At 34.8% G+C, this 22,476-nt stretch overlaps 1 pseudogene; it reads right to left on the bottom strand.

Moving 5' to 3' along the window:
• Positions 1 to 2,751: 2,751 nt before the first annotated feature.
• LOC128164145 (protein draper-like) lies at positions 2,752 to 12,184 on the bottom strand (annotated as a pseudogene).
• Between the last annotated feature and the right edge of the window lie 10,292 nt (positions 12,185 to 22,476).

Below are 22,476 nucleotides of genomic sequence, written 5' to 3'. Positions count from 1 at the left end.
TACATAACTGTAACATAACATATCTGCTTATATGACATTTCATAAAATATCTCTCAGTAAAGGACTAGAAAACAGTATTTAGAGCCCTCTAGTCCCTTAAGTTTAGAGGTCAGACCCTTTTTCTTAGTATCAAATGAAAGGTATTTTAATTCTAAACATATTTTGTTCAACAAGTACCGTAACAGAGAACAATAGATCAAAGGTACCGACACTTCCACGCTCAGTGTGGACTTTGAACACGGTGGCCGGTGTTTTTGTAGGGATACTCGTGAGCTGTACTGTATTTAGAAATTCATTACCGTTCCTGAAATATAAGGGAAAGAAAGTTTTATGGGCCAATTCCTTATCTCCTTATAGGGGCCGTTTAATAATATTTTGAATGTTTAATAGTGTTTAGTACATCATTTTGAGCATCTTTTCTTCAATACTGGTTTTCCAAAGATATTTCATTTCAGATCTGATCTATGGGTGATTAAAATGTTGGACATTTCACCTCTAAAACCTCTAATTTATAACGTAACACATAATAAAATCATTAACATATCTGCTTCTATGACCTTTCACAAAATATCTCTCAGTAAAGAGCTATTCATAAAAGATCCGTTATGAATTTATTGTCCCCCCCCCCCCCGGCCCAAAAAAAAAAAAGAAAATGAAAATTGGTCCCGTAAAGAAGATCGATGAAATCTAATATATATCAGAAGAATTGAAAATCTATAATAACTAGGTTTACTAATACAGTTTTGTGATTCTAAATTACAAAAATATTTTTGATGGTTTTTCTTCCTCTTCTATCCATTTAACTCTTGACCTCATGTACTTTCCTCTTAGTATGCGGTTTCTAATATTTATGAACTCAGTTTGTTTTTCCTCAATTAGTTTTATTGATTCATTGTCAGCATTTTGTTCTAATAATTTAATTTCATTCTCTAACTTTTTCTCAGTTTCATTTTGGAGTTTGTTTTTAAATGTTGCATATGATATAATTGTTTTTCCTCTTATTTCCATTAGTAAAGTGTCTAAAAATATGTGGTCTTTTATTCTGAAAAATATATCTGCATTACTTATACTTTCAATATTTTCAATATCATAAACTAAAGCTGTGTATTGCTTTTTAATGGCAGTTATTTTATGTTTAATAAATTTGCAAGCTTAATTAAAAATTATATGCTGCATATTTTACGGACGAAATGATTTGAAAATAGCCAAGTTCGCTTACTTCTTTGAAACAATTGTAAACAAAATATTATAATTTCTGGTCATATTTCCTTGTTTACGAATCAGGGAGTGTAAAATTGTTTAATATAATAAAGTGAAATTAATATAAAAAATTAATATTAATACAATTTTATTATAGACGCTGCCTTTATTATTTTTCAAAGCAATTATAAGTTTTTTACAGGTTTCCTGTATTCACCTAATCTATTATTGAATGTTTCAACAACACTTATAATAAGATTAAGATAGAAATTGGTTCCTACATTATTGCAATTATTTATATTTGAATCTGTTTTCTATCAATAACTATAAATGTTAGTTGTTTATAATGATAAACTGATTGTGATTTAAATCATATAATGTAAGAAAACATTACATATTTTTAGTAAAAACCATGTATTTTAAGGGGGAAAATTAATAAATAAGTCTTTAAATTTCTTTCCGTATGAGGAACATTAACAATATTATAAAACTTTATTTTAAAAAGCCTAGGGTTTTTATGTAATCATCTCTGAGTAAATTGTGTCTGTGCCTTCAATACCTGTATTAGCGGTGTTAAGCAATTCTATATTGTTACCATCATATGGTACATGTACATGTAGTTTTGACAAAAAATAAACCAATAAAGCTCTCATTGTCCGAGCTCAGCTTTTATTAAACGCATTCAGCAATGGGGAACATTTTTTGATCCGCCTTTGGACAAAACTTTTAATAAATTTTAAAGTACTATTTTTGTCTTTTTTCCAAGGATCGATTAATTTTATCAACGTCGAACACGCGTCACTTCTTAGGAGATACAATTATAGTGATACACATCAACGTTTACAGCTTTTAAACACTAATAAAATCTAAAGTATATCTTGTTGCATTGTGTTCTCTTTTATTCTAAATATCAATTGGGGATGCAGTTCGATTTAGGTGTTTGACCCATTGGTTGGACATTATGATTTTTTTTCTAAACACAATCTTGGTTAGGTCTGATTTGATGAATCATATGTGTATGCAGTGCAGGCAGTTTCCTCATGAATGACTGCTGAAAAAATTAAAAAATATATAAGGCAGAGGTGTTGCATTGAAAATGTTTGTTAGATGCAAACCTATCAATTTTCAAAATGAATAATTCAAAAAATTAAAAAGCATGTCTTGAACGTATAAACTTTATAAACGTTTATAAGCAGAAGCATTGTTAACTTAAAGATGTTTTAAAGGAGTAAAACTGAATGCTGAAAAATGTAAAGATGTGTGATGTTACACAATGTTTTGTTGCATCGTTTTCGTCTCTTGGCACAAACTTGCTTGAATGGCATTACCTTAGCATGCAATGAAAGAAGAATTATCACATTTGTTTTTGGTGTTTTTTTTATTGATTCTGGTACAATAGCAAGCAAGCATGATTCATTAGTCCACCAATATAAATTTACTTCAAAAAATATGAATAAATCATGCATGTATTAGCAATAAGATGACGAAAGACATAAGTGAAGAACTACAATACATATCATTTTTGGCAAAGCACTTTTCGGAATATTGTCATCATTTGATGCTATAGTAAATGTTAGATTCGTTTTCTTTATTGGTGTTTTCCAGTCGGTAGGTAAAGAAAATAGCAAGAACAATGAACAAAGCCACTGCTGCAAGAGCACCAATTCCTATCATTAATGTTGACTGCTTCTTATCTGTCGAGACTTGTTGGTAAAGTTCTCTCTCAACAGCTTTTGTGAAGTTATCTGGCATCTGCGTTTCTATACAAATATAAAAAAACTATAACATTTTGATATCTAAGCACAGTTTGCCTTTGGCGAGTTGAGGATGAATAAAATCATATACTGAAATCCCTAGATTATTATTTAAGTAAAGAAGGAAACTATGAAATAACCATTTTTTGTTATATTGTAACAAATGATCGGGTTTGAGGTTCAGATAATTTTTATATCATACTGGTGTTATCTTTGATGCTAATGGTAATGTGCGAGGATAGTCCGGATGACACTACTATATATAAGAGCACACTCGAGAGAAGAGCTGACTCTGTGTTCGGCTGTGAAAGGAGTAGGTACGTTAATACGACTGCACAGTGTTCGTATTGGGTTAATCTTTAAATAGCGCGTTAATATTTACTCGTATTTTATTAACTGAGTGTACCTGGCTGCAGCTTGTGTCGGCTGCAGAGATACAGCCCTGTACTTGTGATATAGGCATAGAGCCTTATCAGGACAGATCTCGCAGGTATCGAGGCTGAGACCTGTGCCTCGGATAGAGCCCCGGGTTATAACCCACATATCATCAAGCCTCATCCCTTTTCAATAATTTGTGAATTATTTGTGTTGCATGCTTAAGGATAGGTCATTCTTACAACTATATCTGTATATATTGACTCGTAGTTTTTGTGATAGTTTCATGTCGGTATTCATATATGATTATTAAATAAACACATTCCCCAGACTGGTCTCAATCACCGAACCCAAAACACGTTACAAAATTGGTGGCAGCGGTGGGATTTTGATCAGTCAATTGTTTTCTACAAATTGTTACTATAATATTAATTATGAGCGTGCGCGATTTACACGCCGATGTAGAATATTCAGAGGGGGAAATAAATCGGCTCAGTAGAGAGATACATGACTCTCTACGGGTTACGAATTCTCCAGGCCGAGGCCAGAGACCCAGACCAGGCATGAGTACCAGTACCCCGTACGTGAGACGGAGAGACAGTGTGAGTGGCTATGTGTCTGGAGATGTGTGCATGTGTGATGATGAGGATCCTGTACCTAGTGACCGGCCGCCAGTGCAGAACAACGCAAACCCAAGAACAAGTAATACGAATCCTGGACCGGTCCGATCTCGGAACTTTGTAAAACCTGCAACATACGACGGATCCGGTTTATGGAATGATTATCTGTCCCATTTTGAATCAGTCTGTCTTTTGAATGACTGGACAGAGACTGAGAAAGGGCTATATTTGGCTGCATCCCTGAGGGGACTAGCACAAGGTGTGTTAGGAAATCAGCCCAGAGACGAGAGACAGAACTATAGGAAATTAGTGAAGGCCTTGCAAGATAGATTCGCCCCTATGAATCAAACTGAGCTATACAGAGCACAGCTGAGGGAAAGGAGACAAAAGACTTCTGAAAGTTTACCGGAGATGGGACAGGACATAAGGAGGCTCGTGAATTTAGCTTACCCGACAGCCCCCAATGATGTTCGGGAAATACTAGATACTGAACAGTTCTTAGATGGGCTACATAACTCGGAAATGCGTCTTAAGATAAAACCGGCTAGACCCATAAACTTGAATGACGCAATACAGAGAGCTGTTGAGCTGGAAGCATATTATAGGGCAGAGAATCGCCACACAGATGCTGTCCGGACAATGAGTGAAAAAACTGAAGACTCGTCCAAAGCTTCAAAACTCGATAATTTTATAGAGACCGTCGAGAAAAACATGCGGTCGTTACAGCGCGATATGAGAGATTTGAAACAATGGAAGTTTCAGTCTCAAAGCCAGAGACGCATGCCTCGCCCGGAGACACATGCAAGGGATAGTAACCGGACGAGGAAATGTTATAAATGTGGATCCGACGAGCATCTGAGAAAAGATTGCCCACAATTGAATAAGGGGTCTGATGACAAATTAACACAAGTTAATAGTACAAGAGAAACAAATCCCAAAACTGGTACAAGTTTCCAGAAAAATCAATGTTCTAGTGATCAGTATTCAAGAGTAGTACACTCTATAAACGAGAAAGGGGTTTATGTCACTGCTCGCATACATGGGATGGATGCTTACCTATTGGTTGATACAGGTGCTACTGTATCATTGCTATCCACAATTTGTTATGAGAACATTAAAAGAGATGCAAATCACGCGTTGACTGAGGTAGAAAGGGATGTACTATCAGCTACTGGTTCAGTCCTACGAGTGCTTGGGCGAACTCCAGTAGATTTTACATTGAATGGCATTGCCCTACAGCAAGAAATGATTGTCGCAGACTTGACAGTAGATGGGATACTTGGACTAGATTTCCTAGTGAGGCATGAGGCCGTCATTAACATGAGGATGCATCAGATATCAATATCTGGTATCGAACACCCGATTCAGCTTGAGGGGTCAGCGAGCTATTATAAGGTGGCCATTATTCACCGAGTGACTGTACCGCCTAGATCAGAACTGGTAGTCGAAGGGCAAATACGTGCAAGTTCTGATGGAGGACTTCCAACCAAAGCTGGACTGATAGAACCCTCTGAAAAGTTTCAGAATTCATGTATGCTGGCTAAAACACTTGTCCGTAGACAGGACACTATTCCGCTCCGTATCATGAATATTTCGGATGATAGCAAGACCATCTACCCAGGTACTGTTGTTGGGAAGTTACATGCTGTTGATGAGGTCCTTTCTTTGGTGTCAGAGGGAAATAGAGACTTGGATGTGAACAGAGAATTGCCAGCTCATTTGCAAGAGCCATTCATTAGCAGCACAAGTCATATAGATAAAGATGATGTCATGAAAGCAAAGGCTCTTCTTTTGAAGTACGCAGCTCTATTTTCAGAGACAGATGAAGATGTAGGCCGAACCGCCAAGGTCAGACACAAGATAGAGACTGGTGTCAATGCACCAATTAAACAAGCACCCAGGCGTCTGCCGTTTCATATGCAAGAAGAGGTACAAAATCACGTATCTGACATGCTAAGAAGAGGCATCATAGAACCTTCTCAGAGCCCCTGGTCAGCAGCAATCGTGCTTTTAAAGAAGAAAGACGGATCCACAAGGTTCTGTGTCGATTACAGACGTCTAAATAGTATAACAACGAAGGATGCCTACCCATTACCTCGTATTGACGAGTCTCTGCATCAACTACGAGGCGCCAAATGGTTCAGTACTTTGGACCTGAATGCTGGGTATTGGCAGGTAGAGCTAGATCCAGAGGATAGGAAAAAGACGGCATTTGTCACCCGACAGGGTCTATATGAGTTCAACGTAATGCCGTTCGGGTTGTGCAATGCCCCAGCCACGTTTGAACGATTGATGGAGACTGTGCTGGCTGGCTTACAATGGCAGATTTGTCTTATATATCTTGATGATATAATCGTTTATGGAAAGACATTCGATGACATGCTGCAAAATTTAGAACTTGTGTTCGAAAAGCTTCTTGCGGCTGGACTGAAGCTGAAGGCAAGAAAGTGTTCGTTGTTTGCTCGACAGGTGAAATACTTGGGGCATATCATCTCGGAACAGGGGATCGAGACTGATCCTGAGAAGGTAGAGATTGTTAAACATTGGCCAGAGCCAGCAAACAAGACACAGGTGCGCTCTTTTATCGGTCTTTCCAGTTATTACAGAAAATATATCCCTAACTTTGCCCGAATCGCTCAATCCTTACATAAACTTACAGAGGCGTCTGTTCCATTCAAGTGGACTGACGAATGCCAGGACGCATTTCAAGTCAGAGGTGTCTGAAGGACATGTTAGAATAATCGAGGACAAAATAAGAGAAAATAGTGAATCAGATTTAGCTACATTGCAAGATGAATGTAGGGACATAAGACTTGTTAAGTCTTGGTTGCAAGATAAGACACGTCCTGAATATAGTGATATATCCTCTGAGAGCTATGTAGTTAAGTCACTTTGGGCACAGTGGAGCAGGCTAACCCTTAAGGATAACTTTCTATGCAGGATGTGGGAAGTCGAGGACAGTAACATGACATCATATCAGATAGTTGTTCCTTTATCCCAACGAAGATATATCTTACAGCAGATGCATGATGCAAAAACTTCTGCTCACTTAGGGGTGACAAAAACCTTGAATAAAATCAGGCAGAACTATTACTGGCCAGGGCTACAGAGTGATGTAAGGAGCTATATCTCAGGCTGTGGTGTGTGCTCCAGAAGGAAAGCTCCTCTCAAAACAAAAAGAGCCCCTATGCAGCCTTTACAGGTAGGCTACCCTTTAGAGAGGATAGCTACAGACATTCTTGGCGAATTTCCTGAGACAGAAAATGGAAATCGATGCATTATCGTTATCTCAGATTACTTCACAAAATGGACCGAGGCATTTCCGATGCGAAATATGGAAGCACAAACCGTAGCTAAGATTGTCACTAATGAAGTAATCTGTAGGCTTGGATGTCCAGCGACAATTCATTCAGATCAGGGAAGACAATACGAGAGCATTCTCTTCACTGAGGTATGTAAGCTTCTCCAGATCCGCAAGACAAGAACCACACCATATCATCCGCAGTCAGATGGTATGGTGGAACGGTTCAACAAAACATTAGCCACTATGCTGAGCGCCTAAGTGGATGAGAATCATCGAGACTGGGATGAAAGCATTCCGTTTGTGATGATGGCTTATAGAGCGTCTCAACATGAATCCACTGGCTATAGTCCTAACATGCTCATGTTAGGAAGGGAGGTCGCTACACCTTTAGATATCATGTATGATATGCCTTCGTCTTGGAAAGAAGTACCTAGAAGTGAATGGGTTTGGATAATGCAAGATCGGATGGAGAGAGCACACGCCTTTGTCAGACGTCATGCAGAAGGTGCAATGTTTCGTCAGAAACATTATCATGACATGAAAATGTCCTATGAGAAGTTCAAGGAAGGAGAAAATGTATACGTATACTTCCCCCAGCGCAAAGTTGGATGCTCACCGAAGTTCACGTCATACTGGCGGGGACCGTTCAAGATACTCACCAAACTATCGGAAGTTTTGTATAAAGTTAACTGTGGTCGGAATGGTAAAGACCAGGTTATACATTGTGACCGCTTGAAAACGTGCAAAGCTCAGATTCTGAAAGGAGAGAACGAATTACAGGCCCCTCTGGAGAGCAGCACGGAAAGCCAACTTGATGTTCAGTTTGAGTCAGAGGTTATTGATGAGCGTCAGTCAAAAGTAGAGGTTACAGATGAACTAGCTGGGGAATTTGAGTCCAAGCGCAACAGACGTGCTCCAGTCTGGATGAGAGATTATGTGACAGAATAAATTGTTCAATAAAACAATTAGATATTGTAGCTGTACTGTGTTTGTCGAACATTTTGTTTCATTTTACATTTTTTGTTATTTGCATGTGTATGTATGCTTATTCATGTTCATCCCCAAGAAGGTGCTATACATCCATCACTCATTCTGTACATTATTCATGTTCGATACGTCATCCTTTTTAGATTAAAAAAAAAATAATAAAAAAAAATATATATATATTTATATATCTATGTTATCGTTTTGTCATGCGAGGACGCATGAAGCAATGAGGCGTGGGTTATGTAACAAATGATCGGGTTTGAGGTTCAGATAATTTTTATATCATACTGGTGTTATCTTTGATGCTAATGGTAATGTGCGAGGATAGTCCGGATGACACTACTATATATAAGAGCACACTCGAGAGAAGAGCTGACTCTGTGTTCGGCTGTGAAAGGAGTAGGTACGTTAATACGACTGCACAGTGTTCGTATTGGGTTAATCTTTAAATAGCGCGTTAATATTTACTCGTATTTTATTAACTGAGTGTACCTGGCTGCAGCTTGTGTCGGCTGCAGAGATACAGCCCTGTACTTGTGATATAGGCATAGAGCCTTATCAGGACAGATCTCGCAGGTATCGAGGCTGAGACCTGTGCCTCGGATAGAGCCCCGGGTTATAACCCACATATCATCAAGCCTCATCCCTTTTCAATTATTTGTGAATTATTTGTGTTGCATGCTTAAGGATAGGTCATTCTTACAACTATATCTGTATATATTGACTCGTAGTTTTTGTGATAGTTTCATGTCGGTATTCATATATGATTATTAAATAAACACATTCCCCAGACTGGTCTCAATCACCGAACCCAAAACACGTTACAATATATTTAATTTTATAAACTTGATTAAACAGTTTTAAAACTTTTTTTTAACTGTGTGGGTGCTTTATTCAAATTTTAAATTTGTTTTGACAAACACGTTAGTTGCCTTGATAAAGAAAATCTTTAAATTTGGAATTCATCATCATAATTAGTAAATGCAAATGTAACCACTACTCGACGTAAAGCCTCAAAACGTTATGCAACGTTTGAGTACATCTTAAGTTCATCGGTAAAAAATAATATTTCGGTACAAAAAGATGGTTCGTTGTATTAAAACACACTTAATCGCTACCTGTTATTTTACACTCTTTATCTATGCAGCATATTGTAGAATGTAGAAAGTATGACATGTACATATGACAAGGTGAAACCTGGAACACGATGTTGCATCATACTCATTTAGACATAAACATATGCATAAACAAGGTAAAAGTCCAGGTAAGTATTACTGGTAAGCAGAAACATTCCATGAGGCGACTGCTAAAATTATCTACAGGAAGTTTGTGACGTCGTAGTTTGAGCTTAATATGCTCTAAAAGTGAGTAAGAGACGACTTCAACACGAACAAATATTTCCCAATGGTTGCAGAATAAAGAGAATTAATAAAATTTATGGTTTCTCATACAGTATAAGTTCTTGGCAGATTAACGATGTATAAGTAAATGTCAATGTAGTTTTTTTGGAAGGGTTTGCAAAATACGTGTTTGCTGACGAAACTAAAATCTATGGAAAGCATTTTTGAGTCATTAATACATGTATATACGGAAATGTATGGATTTGCATTATTGTCATTAAGGTTTTCCGTTGAAACGGAATTGTTGTTGCTTTTTTTTTCTTTTCCTCTTTTATTATTTTTTCTGTCACGTTTTCTCAAAAATGCTTCAGCCAATTTTCATGAAACTTTTAGAACTTACTCTAGACAAAATTTGTAAGAAAATTGTCGATCATGTTTTTGATCGTCACCTCCGGTCCGGAGATATTAAAGATTTAATGTTTTTGTTTGTGGCTTATTTTTCTAAAGAATTCTGAATGATTAAATTTTTTTAATTTTCATGGATGGCAGAGAGTCTCCAGCCGCAGTGTCTTTCACATATCTAAACGCCCGCCAACACTTTCTGTCGTCACCGAAAGGAAATGAAAAAACCTTAATTTTTCATTTATTTTACTTGTTTTTTAAAGCTTTTATTCGAGAGAGACTCTCTTCAAACTTTTAAATATGAAATTTGTTTTAAAATCGATCTACGCATCTTCGAGATTTTGGGCTCCTTAGTCCTGAAGCGAAAATCCACGTAGCTCAGTCGTTAGAGTGGCGGACCCGGGTTATGTCCCCGAGTGCCGAATATTGTTCGTCCTTAATTGCGTTAAGATTTATGATTTTATGTTTGAAATAAAAGGTTTTACTTATTTCAAATATAAGTTTATCAAAGATTAGAATAATAGCGACTTTTGAAAGTATAATTTATGTATAATTATATTACTCTTGAAGTTTTTATTGAACTTAAGAAGAAAAGAACAATTATCACTATAGTTTCCTTTATTGTGCACCCAAACGGAAGACCTTTCGTTGCTCACAACGAGCGTCTAGTTGTTATTATGTCTGTGTATGTATATGTATTGTAACAACATTCGTTTGTCTTTTGTAGTTTTTTATCAATGAAGTATGAAAACGAGTGCGCAAACTTAACCCAGAACAATATGCCTTTTCGATATATAGGATAATTAAGCTCTGACCAATACATTTACTATGGGTCGTTTTAAAATTATACCATATTTTATTGAACGTCCCTTACACCCGTCCGCACGATTGCAGTTTGTCTGTGAACAGTTACACATTGACAATTGACAGTCTAGACCATATGAAGGGCAAACGATCTAACAATTTTGTCCTGTGTACCCCTGTTTACAGGCTATATAACATTTAGATAAATGATAAATACTATTAGAGTATACATTTTGATACCTGTTGATGGTCCTCTACATCCGTACATGGGATCGCAGGATGTCTCTGTACATGTACATATTTACTGACAGTCTAAACCATACGAAGGGAAAGGACAAACGACCTCACAGTTGTACCCAGTGTACCCCTTGTCACAGGCTGAAGTAGTATAAATTAGGAAAGCACTGAATTTTACTTTAAACGAATTAGAATACTATGAACATTTTTTATATATATTTGGTACAATGTATATTTTAAAATAATGTAAGTTAACTTACGTATACATTGTGTCCGCTCTTCATTCCACCTGAAGCCTTTACAACACGTTTAAGCGCCTGATTGTCTTAGCAAAAAACATTAAAATTAAAAAAATATATTTAATTTATCACATGCAAAGATACTCATTAATAATGTATTATGTATTGTTATAACAAGTATCTCAAACGAAAATTCAAACATTCGTTATTGTACAAAGAACGATAACTCTTTTTATTTTGGAATACAACAATTACACCGGTTTCGGTCTTTATTGTTAGTTAACAAGACTAAATATACATCCTAAATCATATAAATTTATTTCTCGTTAAGATCTATAAAAATATAGTGTTTCATCATTATCATTAATTTTGATTAAATATGGGAAGAGGTTTTATATAAGCTTATATTTAATTACAAATGTGAATTTAATGTGAAATAAGATATATACCCACTACAGATGTTTGCTACTGTTTTCCTTGTTAAATTGTTGCAGCCTTTTACATTGTCACAGTGTGTCTCTTTACAGTTGCAGATTGACGGACAGTCGTTTCCATATGAAGGGTAGATACACTTGATGTCACAGTTTGTTCCAAAGTAACCAACCCTACATGCTAAAATTATAAATATATTAAATAAATGCAATACACATATACATTGCCTTGTAGAAGATAATAAGTAATTCTATTCAAGTAGCAGTATCACTTACGTTTACAACTCTTTTGTGTTTCGTCCCAATGGTACCCATCACAACAAGATGTTCCGTTTAAACTTAAACAATGATCAATTTATATTATGTTTATATTGCATTTAAAATCTAGAAATTCAAGCACGCGGAGCATTATGATTACTTACCTGCCACAGAACTTCAAAATTCCGAAGGAATGTCACAAACAAATAGCATAAAATCTCTGCACTATTCATTTTTGTTTACTGAAACTAACTTCTTGATTAAAAGTTTAGAAATGATATAGGAAAGTATTTTGTTTATAACAATTATTCCTTTCTTGTTCCTGAAAATCAGGAATCAATTAAAAGAAATAGGATGTAAAGTTTTGTATTGGTTTTCATATTAAGTAGAATATTCCACGATTACAAACTCAAATTGTTCCTGTTAGATGGTCAAACATCGATTTAAAATTCTGGAAAGTTAACTAAATGTCAGAACTATGCAAGTCCTTGTGTAAATAAATAGACGTTCAGAACTGCGTTCAAGCTGCTAGGTCGTAGATATCTAGGTTAGCAGCTAGGTCTCAGATTTGTAGTTGGAAATATTAAACTAAAAACTAATTACATTGACAAAATGTGTTAATTTCGAGCGGACATATACATGTTAATATTCACTATAACTCAAGGAATAAACAATATCCACTAAATAAATGTATTTCATGTTTGTTACAAAGTGTTAACTATGGTGGTCATCTTGAATTTGATGCTTAGCATAAAATTTTAAGACTTAGAGTATTTACGTAGTGGCTAAGCTAGCTTACCGTTCAACAATGTAGCCCTCATAGCAGACAAGATCTTGAATGCAGCCCTGCACATTGTTAACAGATGGACGCAGTTATTGTTATCTGTACATTTATGAGATTTGACTACTTGTCGGCTAATTCAAGACATAATTGATTATTTAAACTGTTCACCCTGATAAGAATTTGGACAAAAATATTTCAAAGCAACTAAAACATACAGCACTTATGAAAAACATATTAGAACGAAAATCATACAAACTTATACAGTCAATATCTATAATGATTTGTTTGGTGTACTTGTTTGCCTTTTTTAATTGTTTTTTTAATTTTTTTTATGTCAAAAGCCAATACGAATCTGTTAAACAAAGTTGGATTTTATCTATTTTAGCAATTTCAATAATTGTTAATGATATTTCAGCGTATGCACAACAGAACAAAGCATCACTCTTCTATGTATATGCCGTTTTGTAATACATAATTACGGTTTGTTTCGAGCTTTATTGCTTTCTTTGATGCTATCTTAGATATATCTCATAAATGAAGTTGCAATTGTTGATACCAGCTGTATGTAAATGTTCATTGTTATTTTTTGGTGCATTAATAATACCAATAGATGAGCAGTCGCATTTGTACGAAAGCCGAGAAGGATCATTCGAGATTCGAGATTCAAAATACGAGATTCGAAATACGAGATTCAAGATTCGAAATTCGAGATTCAATATCTAAATTAACCAATCAAATCATGGATCTGAAACCTTTATCCTAGCAACATCAAACTGTTCTAAATAAAGATCATTCGTACATTCTCTTTCCTACAAATAAATGTCTTAATAGCTCTTATAAAGTGGCTAAAAAATTGTAAAATTAACATTGATAAATTAACTCCACACAGTATAAACAATTTAATCAATGACAACACTGTGGACTTTGCGAATCTATGTGATTTTGTTTGTCCTGTATGTATTTTTCCCCCGAAGCATTTTAACCCGTTGTGTATTCGCCCCAACTGTGTAAAAATCGGCTCATGAAGAAAGATCTGTTTAATCTAAATCTAAATAATTAAAACTGAGTGTGGTTTTAGCTATGAAACGAAATTCAATGAAATAATCGACATGTCAAAATTTAGGTTATAATACGGCTCTCTCTCTCTCATCACCTAGCATTTCCGTTTCCATGAGGGGGTTTGGGATATTTGTGATGTCTTACATTAGCTAGCGAAAATGATAAAAAAAAAACCATGACATTTTCTTTGAATTGTGTGCGGATGTTGTACTCAATAATCTGTTTTCAGTATATAAATTTCGGAGGGGTTGGGTTGGGGGGTTGGGGGGGGGGGGGGGGGGGGCTATAGTCCTAATTCAATTTGTCAGTTATTCTGTCCCCACTTTGTTTTCTCTTCGTTTTCAAGGCTTTTTTTTTAAATTCGGCTCGGCAAATTAATTTCAAACTTTCTGTGTAGCTCCATAACGATGCACTTTAGATAAATTATGAGTAGATTTACTTTTGATATCATAAACAGGTATATATCCATACTTGATTTTGAATTTGTCTCTTATAATCGGATTTAATGTTCCAATAAATATAGGGTAGGAAAGAGTAGACGGGACTTTTCTGTGCATATCCTGCTGTACCATTCATTCAACACAGGTATTAGCACTCATCGAGTTCGACTTGCTTTCCTTTTTTTTTCCACTGGTTTTAAAGCTATTAATTTTTGAAAATATATCGAATTTATGGCCTGATTATATATAAATTAGAGCTGCGCTGGTGCATCTATTTACCCAAATGGACCAAAATATAACCAAATGAATCTAAAAATGTTGACAAAATTAGTTTTAAACGACTCATTTTTCAATTCTAATCGGGAATGTCCTTTAGAAAAATCTTGAACCACACACATGTTTAGCAAATAAAACGGCAATTGTTTCATGTTTTATGGGGAGGGGGTGGTGCCGGTAAAGGACATGTATTGCTTGTGGCAGTTGGACTATACACTCATTTGTTATAATAGGTAATACTACATATAGATATAAAATGAAAGTTTCCAATTACACTGTACTTAGCTTCTATTATGCATTTTGTCCCGTGCAATAGTTTAAACCATTTTCAAAACATTTAAACACTTAATGTAATTCAACCGATCGTTTAAGTTTGGAATTTATTTTTTTGGATCCCCGCCTGATACGTCCGCCTCCTTGTATATTAGAAATACATGTACGTTGACCATATGTACACATTACCTTAATCGGTTTTGTTATGTGACGATAACATTTGTTATCAATGTATTTGTAGGATAGGTAACAAAAAACAGCCTATTTGTTGGTTTTTGCACTGATTATTTGAGATAATTTGCTGCCATCTTCTATGCATTCGCCACACCACTCACAGTGTCTTTATTTGGTGTTCTGTGTGTATGGCGACAAATTGGTAAAGCACCACTCGCCCATTGTAGCTTCACCCTGATTACATTTTATCTGGCTAAGAGTAATGTAGTAGTATATTAAGTACACACATTTTTGCAGTGCTTATCTACATCTTTAGAGAGTTACTTATATACAAAGTAAACATTTGTATGCTTTATATGCAATTATTGTCAATTTTGGTGCAAGGGGGGGGGGGGGGGGTAGGAAACTACAGAGAAACTTAACTTAGCTGTGATACATATGCCTGTCTACACCTTCTATTCTTTCTTGTTGATATATTAATGAATGAATTATAACAAAATACAACAATTAATTTTGAAAAATTCATGCACAATCAAATTAAATTTTTAAAAAAGTTTTACTGTTCTCTGCACAAGAAATCGGCAATGTGAACAAACTGGCACTCTATCATCCCTACCTTTAATTGTAGAGAGTATGCATCCTTTTATATTGAAAACAATGCCAAAAGTAAGACTCATAATAAGTTCCGTATGATGTGATGATATCTCAATGATTAGTTTATAATCATAGTACTAGTGTATGTATGTATACATACATAAAAAACGATAAGTAATGCTTATATTTATTGGTGAAACCGGACTGATTATTTATATTTAGATTATTTAGATACTAATCTTCATGCACGGATCTAGAAAGGAGGGGGTCAGGGGGTCTGGACCCCCTCCTTGGGAAAATTGGAGCTTATTAAATTTACATAGTAAAATTTTTTAAACTTGGCCTAGGACCCCCCTACAGAAAAACTTAGCCCCGCTTATGAAGTTCTCTACCATAACCGCATTTTTTCACGAAAGGGGTGAATAAACCCGGGGTTTAAACTATCATTGTTGGTGAAATACCCCAGGGTTCAAAAGCATCAGGTGGAAATGCACCAGGGCATACAAAATCATTTAGATTCGCGAAGCACACTGCAATATTACTAGTCTACTTAGATATTCTGTGTAAAACTAAATACAAATAATTATTTAGTTAGCTAGGGAGAAGTGAACATAGCATTTATTTCAATTTGTATATAAGAGCATGTACGAATGATCTTTATTTAGTACAGTCTAATGTCGCTAGGATACATATTTTCATATCCTTGATTTGATTGGTTAATTTAGATATTGAATCTCGAATTTCGAATCTTGAATTTCGTATTTCGATTCTCGTATTTCGAATCTCGAATCTCGAATGATCCTTCTCGGCTTTCGTACATTTGTATTTATGTTTCCCCTATATACCTTTATACACGCTTTGCATATTCGATATATTAAAAACAACATTATATCAATTCGATTCATTTCTGATCCTTTTGAAAAATTATTGGAATCGGTAAGTTATAATTTTATCAAAAATTGTTGGACAACATTTAACGGAAAATAATATGACCATTTACTATTAAGAATAAGGAAAACAATGAAATGGAACATTTTAAAAACCAGACTTTAGTTGGACTGATTATGAAAACATTTTGAACAAATAAGAAATTTGAATCTATCAAAGACTGACACTTCATAAAATGAAAGAGTGAATCGTTTAAATGTTTTATTTTTATGTAAAAGTCATTAAGTGCATTTCATTTTCAAAAACGGAAAACTCAATAAAGATGACTAAGAATTCCGTGTTCATGTTAATTCTAGGAAAAATAAGTACATGAAAGCAAATGTTTCCAAGAGTTGGCAAGTACATCTTTAAGGTGATATAGAGACACGTAACTACATAGACACACATTATGATGAGTGGGTTTACATGCACATAACTACAAATTTCGTCTTGTCAGTTTAGTCATTTTTGTCTGTTATAACTGAAAACTTTATCTGACCCCGGCTGGTTGTCATTATAATATATACCAGATAAATAAACAACAACTCGCTAAAAAGACCAATTTATGTATTTGTGTTAAAAATAATGTTAGATAGTGCTAGGAAAACACCTTTGCACAAATACAGGGCACATGAGTGTCTTATTGTATTGATACGATATCAAACACAACATAGGTTTTAAAGCACTATATAGATACACAAATACATAAATATCAACAAAAACAAGGACAAGGACTGAAGGTTATTTTAAAGTTTTAAATAACAAGAGGCCCATGGGGCCACATCGCTCACCTGAGCAACAATGGCTTTATTTGGGTGTACAAAGGATATTGTGCCATATGGCCCCTCGGTAGAAAAAAAAGAATACCATAAAATAAACTGTATCCATGTTATACACTCATTTTCCTACACTTAATCTTTGACATTGAGCCCTTATGAAATACCATTTTACCAAAAATAAGATCCTATGCAAGATATAAAACTAAATTGTTGGTAGGGGTACACTGTTAACTCCACTTCTCTTTATTCTAGTTCTGCCCTCTCATTTTATGAAACGATCAAATTATATGTTAGAATATGCATATACATATATGTAGGTACATATTCATCTTCAACTACATTGTACTAGCTAATTATTGTATTTTTTAATTATTAAAAAAAATCCCTTCATGTGAGAAAATTGTACCTCAATGCCCTCAAATTAAGAACATTCAACAATTTGATTGGTCTTCTGCATTATAAACGATTGTTGTTTACCCAGCATAAACTCGTGCGACATATTGTAACTTTACTCCGTGATCGATGAATACACTCGAATGAAAAATGTTATCTTGTGATATGTTAAAAAGCTATTACATGTATGATCAATGCATAGACGTCGGAACTGGGTGGAGGACCCCCCCCCCCCCCCCACTTTTTTGGCAAAGTTAGACATAGCCGTACTCAAAATCTTTTTCTTTTTCGCTTGTCAAGATTTCTGATCAGGTTTAACCCCCCCCCCCCCCACACACACACCCATCTCCACGAGCTTCAGACTGCAATACCATGTAATTGAGAGGCATATTGTTAGACCCTAATTAATCACCTTTTTGTCTAAGGACTTTTCCGGGTTTTTCCCGATTACGACAAAGAGCACACTGCGAGTGTGACCGGTCAGAAGAGGATGCTCACCCCTCCTAGGTACCTGACCCTACCTCTAAAGTAATGGAGGTTCGTGCTGACTCAAGGTTTGTATTTTGACCATCACAAACAAATCAAATCACCAACGTTTCGGGATTTTTTTCCCTTTTATGATAATTTCCCGATTTTGACATTTACCCCGATTATGACATGCCCAATTATGAAAAGGATCACACGGTGGGTGCGACCGATCAGCAGAGGATGCTCACTCCTCCTAGGCACCTGGCCTCGGGGTCATAAAATTTAGACGATCTCACTTTGATCTCAGTTTCAAGTTTTCGCTATACATGTATATTCCTTTTGTAAAAGTGAGACTGAGGTCAAAAGTGACCCGGGGCCAGATCCTACTGCTATCGTTTTAGAGGTCTGTGTTGCTCTCTTTTGAATTGCATTATATGGATTTTTTAGATAGTTGACAGATTGTTATCGCAATTTTTGATCATTGATCACATTTCTGCAAACTGTAGATATTCTTGAGATTATATTATACTCAATAATGTAAATTAAGATGTACAACCAAAGCTTGAATATAATGTCATTTGTGTCATTACACCTACCTGCATAACCAATACGAAATGTAGTCATGAATGTAGTTATGAATACATGTATTATTACAGGGTCACAAGAAATTTCTTTTATCATTTTTTCGTAAAATAACCTTTATTTAAATTCATTTTACAAAACACAAAAAAACCAAACAAAAAAAAAACAAACAAAGCATTTACAGAACCGTATATGATGAAGTATTTTACCCAACAAATTTCACAAACATTCAGCAGTTTTTGACAAATTGAGCAGTGTTTTTAAATAAACGACAAAAAAGAGACTGCGTCACAATGACGTCCTTTTATCAATGACAATATCATTTGTTGAGTATTATATCTTACAACAACATATGTACAAATCCCATTTTCTCAAATCATTTCACTATTTAAAGAAGTGTTTGCTTGTTAAGCTGTTCTTCCTCAAGGTACTTTTATTTTATAATTCGGACAACATTATCTGGCGTTTGTGTTTGAAAATACAGTTTTTAAACAGAAAATACCTGTTTTTTTTTGTCCGTTTCATTTTAAATAATATCCAATTCAATTAAAGAAATATGCTGCAAGTCTGTGACAACATAATACAATAAAGGGCATGTTTTTCACCATTCATGTTTTGTTGGTAAACAATTATACTATTTTACTTTTTATTTGAGTCGCAAATTACGAGTTTTGGCCAATCATTATCCAAATCATATGAATTTAAAATGCTATAGATATTATGAAACACCCTGCATATTTTAACAGACCAGTCGTTAGAATACAATGTAAGTTCTTTGCATGAAATAAAATAAAACACTTACTTGTACCAAGTGATATCAAGAGTCAATAGTCGTGGGTGGTATTGAAATTGAATTACACGTGTATATAATAACAACATTTCCTCCACTAACTCTATCACCCTACCACGTGCCCCCTCTCTCTCTCTCTCTCTCTCTCTCTCTCTCTCTCTCTCTCTCTCTCTCTCTCTCTCTCTCTCAACATTCTCGACTAGCCAAAAGGGCCCCTTCTCACTCAATAGCTCACACACACACCCCCATTAAACAAGAAACAAGTTGAAGTATAATGATTTTTAGACGGGGTCACGTGACCCCGTCTATTGGTTTACTGTCAGCCGAGGTCTCAAACCAGAAGGCACGCGTAGAACACATGAATTGAGTCTACACGTAAGAAAATAGTGCAGAAAGTTTTCATGCATTTCAGTAAATATGTATTATAAAAACACGCATTAAATCTCTTTTAAGTCCTCGGTGTATAAACAAGATTCTATTTAGAAAATAAACAAATAGTTTTATTGATCAAAATATTCTTGCTCGGGTTCAAATGTGAAATGAGTTACGAAACTGAATGCACAACGCGGTTGAAGATTCAGTTGGTGTACGAACTCATATATCAATAGAAGAGGTTGATGGTGGAATCGAAATTAAAGTTCCCAAATGCAATGTGCCATTTTTGAAAAGCTGTGAATTTTATTTGGACAATCTTTCACCTTAATACTACCAAACTACATGCGCAAGCCGAAGTTGACATCGGGACGGGTTATACACAGATAACAAATTAAATAGATGTTTCATTGGCTTCCAGTCTACTTGCGGTATGTCTGCTGTTCGTCTCTAAAGGAATTTTGCATAAAGAAAATAAAAACAAGTCTGAATTTGCCTTCTCGCTCGTTGGCTCGTTAGTTGATTAAACTGAATTTAAATTTTAAACAATGCATTGTAAGCAAAATCTATAATAGATTTTACATTTTGGAAGACTTATACATCATATAATATATACAATCTTATCGATTGAATAACCAAGTTAAATGTTAATGTTAATGTTTTCAGGCTCAGTTGAAATCAGGCTTGGGTGAATGACATAGTAAAGTAATGCATTACATTACCATTACTTCATGAATTAGGGCAATAGATTACCATTATCATCACTTAATTTTCTTCAAGTAATGTATAATATCACTTTGTGAAAAGTCAAAAGTTTTAAAAAAGTAATTTAAGAACTAAATAAAGAGTTTTTGTAAAAATTTCATGAATAAAACATGCTTAAACTTATTAACAGGTTCATGTTTATGTTCACTATCAGGTTCAAATTTAATGACTTATACAAGATTGATGTTGCACTTGTAGTTCTCAAAGCAAAGTTGGTCCCGTGACATTTACACGCTAATGGCAGAGTTGGAAATCTCTGTTTTTTATGTCTCTGATTTTTGGAGTATGATTTTTAATGAAAGGAACGGTTGTATCATAATTCATATAGGTGATGCACGAGTTTACACAAAAAAGTGGTAAGTGCCGAACAGATTTATTTTTAGCTATTAATTTTGCATGAATCGCAAATGAAGAAAATCGTGTCAGATAAGTCGGTCTTAAAAATCAAAATGGCGACCTTAACAAATCATTTTATTGTTAAAGTTCTTGGAATCTTATTGTAAAAAAAATATTTCTAACGTCAAGCGCCTGTATTTGTTTTTGGTATACAAATGTTATCTTTGTTACATGTAATTCAGCCGTTTAAGAGTTTTCTGGGTTTTCATAAAACTTTTCTTACGGATACCGTCCGACTTGTGGATTTTCCCTTGGATCACAAAATTGAATAAATAAAATGATTAAAATTATCTACTTTGATATAGTTGTTTGATTTTCCCGGTTAGTAGTAATTTTTAAAATTTGGGGTCTTTTTTGACATAAAATACCGTTGAGTCAATTTTCTCTAATTATGAAGGCCGGGATTGAGTAAAATTTAGACAAAGTATCAGACAATTGCAAAAAAGCCGAATTAACATAGATTGTAACAACTAATTCAAACTCATAATCTTTAAAAGCATAATCGAGGAAATCGAGGACAAATACAAATTCAAACTTTCAAGACCCCGTCTTTTAGTGCTCTCAGTACTTTGATGTATCTTGAAATGCCATGGTTTAAAAAAATAGTACAGCTATAAAATATAAGATATGATGTGTTCGTTGTAAACCTTTAAGAGTAGTTGTTCCGATGCAGCCTTCCACAAAATGACATGTATATTTGTTGCAATAACATATTGACTGACAGTCCAACCCGTATGTTGGGAACTGGCAAGGAATCGTGCAGTTAAAACCATTGAATCCCGTTTTACAACCTGTTGAATATCAGAAAATATTTTATAACATTGGTGATCTCAATGTTAATTCAACTCTTGACTTCTATGTTATACTTACGTAAACATTTTCCTAGCGTATCGTTCCACTGATATCCTACACAACACGTAGCCCCATTTTGGCTACAAAATGATATGGTTACTTTTGTAATTATTGCGTTCTAGAATATCAATAACTTAATTTCATTTTGTTATCAACTGTTTTCGTTACATTGATTAATCTTAAAAAAGAGTTAATTCATAAAAAAAAAAGTTAGAACACTTACCCTCCACAAATTTCTGTCTCATTCGTATGGACTACCAGAAAACTTATAAAACATACTGCTATCAAAATAACTGTAACATTCATTCGGACATGTAATTCTTCTATATTATTCAAAAGCTGTAGTCTCTTTTTTTGCTGTTAGAAAAATGATGTTTTTATTTTATGACAAATTAATATCTCCGTCATCTCTTTCAAATTATATAATAGGTACTGAAATCATCGACCTAAACAGAGAAAGTGAGATAAATTATGCATAATTAGAACAGGTGTCTTTTTTCCATTCATAATAACAACATTGTCTAGTCTATTTTTTTTTAATCAAATAATATTTGTGTTCAGACTTTGAGCGAAATTTTGATAAATTTGAAAAAAAAAATCA

The sequence above is a fragment of the Crassostrea angulata genome, chromosome 9, assembly GCF_025612915.1.
Source record: "Crassostrea angulata isolate pt1a10 chromosome 9, ASM2561291v2, whole genome shotgun sequence".
NCBI lineage: Eukaryota > Metazoa > Mollusca > Bivalvia > Ostreida > Ostreidae > Magallana > Magallana angulata.
This window is presented reverse-complemented; position numbering and strand designations above follow the sequence as displayed.